Raw genomic sequence first — 4267 nt, 5'->3', positions numbered from 1 at the left:
CCTCCCAACAAGCGCTTCTTTAATGTCAATAGCTTGACAGTGGCTCTCATGGAGCCACAAGGTGATCAGGTCAATGTTAGTGTAGTTCCAACACCAAACTTAGAGTTTGGATATGGGATCTTAACACCAAACTTAGAGTTTGGTTGTGGCCTCACAACACCAAACTTAGAGTTTGACTGAGTGGGTTCTTCTTGACCCTGAACTGAGAGAAGCTCTGCATACTTACTCTCTTCTGTCACAGAGGGATGGCCATGTGCCTTAAACACAAGGTAGTCCCCATTCAATTGAAGGACTAACTCACCTCTGTTGACATCTATCACAGCTTCTGCTGTGGCTAGGAAAGGTCTTCTAAGGATGATGCAATCATCCTCTTCCTTCCTAGAGTCTAAGATTATGAAATCAGCAGGGATGTAAAGGCCTTCAACCTTTACTAGCACGTCCTCTACTATTCCATAAGCTTGTCTCAATGACTTATCTGCCAATTGTAATGAGAACAAGACAGGTTGTACCTCAATGATCCCCAGCTTCTCCATTACAGAGAGTGGCATAAGATTTATCCCTGACCCTAGATCACACAGAGCTTTTTAAAAGGTCATGGTGCCTATGGTACAAGGTATTAGGAACTTGCCAGGATCTTGTTTCTTTTGAGGTAGAGTTTTCTGAATCCAAGTATCTAGTTCACTAATGAGCAAGGGAGGTTCGCTTTCCCAAGTCTCATTACCAAACAACTTGGCATTCAGCTTCATGATAGCTCCTAAGTGTTGAGCAATTTGCTCTCCATTCACATCTTCATCCTCTTCAGAGGATGAATAGTCTTCAGAGCTCATGAATGGCAGAAGGAGATTTAATGGAATCTCTATGGTCTCTTTATGAGCCTCAGATTCCTTTGTTTCCTTAATAGGAAACTCCTTCTTGCTTGAGGGACGTCCCAGGAGGTCTTCCTCACCAGGATTTTCGTCCTCCTCCTCCCTTGTGCATTCGGCCACATTGATCACATCAATGGCCTTGCACTCTCCTTTTGGATTCTCTTCTGTATTGCTTGGGAGAATACTGGGAGGAGTTTCAATGACTTTCTTTCTCAGCTGGCCCACTTGTGCCTCCAAATTTCTAATGGAGGATCTTGTTTCATTCATGAAACTAAAAGTGGCCTTTGACAGATCAGAGACTATATTGGCTAATTTAGAAGTGTTGTGTTCAGAATTTTCTGTCTGTTGCTGAGAAGATGATGGATATGGCTTGCTATTGCTCAGCCTATTGCGTCCACCATTGTTAAAGCCTTGTTGAGGCTTTTGTTGATCCTTCCAGGAGAAATTTGGATGATTTCTCCATGATGGATTATAGGTGTTTCCATATGGTTCACCCATGTAATTAACCTCTGACATGGCAGGGTTCTCAGGATCATAAGCCTCTTTAGAAGCTGCCTTTCTAGTATTGTTGGATGCATGTTGCAATCCATTCAGATTTTGAGAGATCATGTTGACCTGTTGAGTCAACACTTTGTTCAGAGCCAATATGGCATTCAGAGCATCAATTTCAAGAACTCTTTTCTTCTGAGGTATCCCATTATTTACGGAATTTCTCTCAGAGGTGTACATAAATTGGTTGTTTGCAACCATGTCAATGAGTTCTTGAGCCTCTTCAGGCGTCTTCTTCAGGTGAATAGATCCACCTGCAGAATGGTCCAATGACATTTTCGAAAATTCAGAGAGACCATAATAGAATATATCTAATAGGGTCCATTCTGAAAACATGTCAGATGGACATCTTTTGGTCAATTGCTTGTATCTTTCCCAAGCTTCATAGAGGGATTCACCATCTTTTTGTTTGAAGGTTTGAACATCCACTCTCAGCTTGCTCAGCTTTTGAGGAGGAAAGAATTTATCTAAGAAGGCAGTGACCAGCTTATCCCAGGAGTCCAGGCTATCCTTAGGTTGTGAATCCAACCATATTCTAGCTCTGTCTCTTACAGGAAAAGGGAAAAGCATGAGTCTGTAGACTTCAGGATCAACTCCATTTGTCTTTACAGTCTCACAGATCTGCAAGAACTCAGTTAAAAACTGATAAGGATCTTCAGATGGAAGCCCATAAAACTTGCAGTTTTGTTGCATTAAGGCAACTAGCTGAGGTTTCAGCTCAAAGTTATTGGCTCCAATGGCAGGAATGGAGATGCTTCTTCCATCAAACTTGGATGTTGGCTTTGTGAAGTCACCAAGCATTCTCCTTGCATTATTATTATTATTTTCGGCTGCCATCTCCTTCTCTTGTTCGAAAATTTCTGAAAGGTTGTTTCTGGATTGTTGTAATTTAGCTTCTCTTAATTTTCTCTTCAGAGTCCTTTCAGGTTCTGGATCAATTTCAACAAGAGTGCCTTTTTCCCTGTTCCTGCTCATATAAAAAAGAAGAAAACAAGAAGAGAAAGAAGAATCCTCTATGTCACAGTATAGAGATTCCTTTATGTTAGTAGAAGAAGAAAGGGGTAGAAGAATCCAAATACAAGGGATATAAGAAGTTCGGATTCTTAGATGAAGAGAGGTGAAGAGAAGTGTTAGTAATTAATTAATTAAATAGAATAAGAGAAGAGAAGAGAAATTTCGAAAATAATTTTTGAAAAATGGGTTAGTAATTTTCGAAAATTAAAGATAAGATAAGTTTAAAATTAAAATTTAAAACAAAAAGAGTTTTTGAAAAAGGGATGAGATATTTTCGAAAATTAGAGAGGGAAAAGTAGTTAGATGGTTTTGAAACAGATAAGAAACAAACAAAAAGTTGGTTAGTTGATTGAAAAAGATTTGAAATCAAATTTTGAAAAAGATAAAAACATAAGAAGTTAGATAAGATATTTTGAAATCAAATTTTGAAAAAGATAAAATTTTTGAAAAAGATAAGATAAAAGATAAAATAAAAGTTTTAAGAAAAAGATATTTTGAAAAAGATTTAATTTTTAAAATGACTTAACTAACAAGAAACTACAAGATAAGATTCTAGAATTTAAAGATTGAACCTTTCTTAACAAGAAAGTAACAAACTTCAAATTTTTGAACCAATCACATTAATTGTTAGCTAATTTTCGAAAATTTAGACATAAAAGCTAAGAAAAAGATTTTTGAAAAATACTTTTTAAAATTTTTGAAAATAATAAAAAAATGAAAAAGATATGACTTTTGAAAAAGATTTTGAAAAGATAAGATTTTTAAAATTGAAATTTTGACTTGACTTGTAAGAAACAACTAATTTTTAAAAATTTTTGACCAAGTCAACCCAAAATTTCGAAAATTTGGAGGGAAATAAGGAAAAGATATTTTTTTGATTTTTGAATTTTTAATTATGAGAGAGAAAAACAACAAAAATATTCAATGCATGAAATTTTTAGATCAAAACAATGAATGCATGCAAGAATGCTATGAATGTCAAGATGAACACCAAGAACACTTTGAAGATCATGATGAACATCAAGAACATAATTTTGAAAAATTTTTGATGCAAAGAAAACATGCAAGACACCAAACTTAGAAATTTTTAATGCTTGGAAAATATGAATGCAAAGATGCACATGAAAAACAACAACCAACACAAAACAAGAAAACATCAAGATCAAACAAAAAGACTTGTCAAGAACAACTTGAAGATCATGAAGAACACTATGAATGCATGAGATTTTCGAAAAAATGCAAGAAAAAATTTTAAAAGCATGCAATTGACACCAAACTTAAAAATTAACACAAGACTCAAACAAGAAACACAAAATATTTTTGGTTTTTATGATTTTATGATTTTTTTTGTATTTTTATTATTTTTTTTTTCGAAAATATTTTTGGGAAAACGAAAAATAAAAGAAAAATTTTTGAAAAAGATTTTTGAAAAGAAAATTACCTAATCTGAGCAACAAGATGAACTGTCAGTTGTCCATACTCGAACAATCCCCGGCAACGGCGCCAAAAACTTGGTGGACGAAATTGTGATTTATACTTTCACACAACTCGAATAATCCCCGGTAATGGCTCCAAAAACTTGGTGCACAATACCATGGCTTACATACATTCTTCACAACTTCGCACAACTAACCAGCAAGTGCACTGGGTCGTCCAAGTAATACCTTACGTGAGTAAGGGTCGATCCCACGGAGATTGTTGGTATGAAGCAAGCTATGGTCATCTTGTAGATCTCAGTTAGTGAGTGGAATCATAGGGTCAAATAGAATTAAATTGGATAAATAAAATAAATAGAACGGATAGAAGTACTCATGTAATTCAATAGTGGGAATTTCAGA

At 35.3% G+C, this 4267-nt stretch overlaps 1 non-coding gene across 1 annotated transcript; it reads left to right on the top strand.

Annotated features, from left to right (window-relative positions):
* Window positions 1–1749: 1749 nt before the first annotated feature.
* On the top strand, window positions 1750–1853 carry LOC112719381 (small nucleolar RNA R71). Its single transcript, XR_003161685.1, has one exon. It is a non-coding gene; the product is annotated as a small nucleolar RNA R71 (small nucleolar RNA).
* The last annotated feature ends 2414 nt before the right edge of the window (window positions 1854–4267 follow it).

The sequence above is a fragment of the Arachis hypogaea genome, chromosome 10 (assembly GCF_003086295.3).
Source record: "Arachis hypogaea cultivar Tifrunner chromosome 10, arahy.Tifrunner.gnm2.J5K5, whole genome shotgun sequence".
Lineage (NCBI taxonomy): Eukaryota > Viridiplantae > Streptophyta > Magnoliopsida > Fabales > Fabaceae > Arachis > Arachis hypogaea.
The sequence above is the reverse complement of the archived record's forward strand: the minus strand, read 5'-3'. Positions and strand labels throughout refer to the sequence as shown.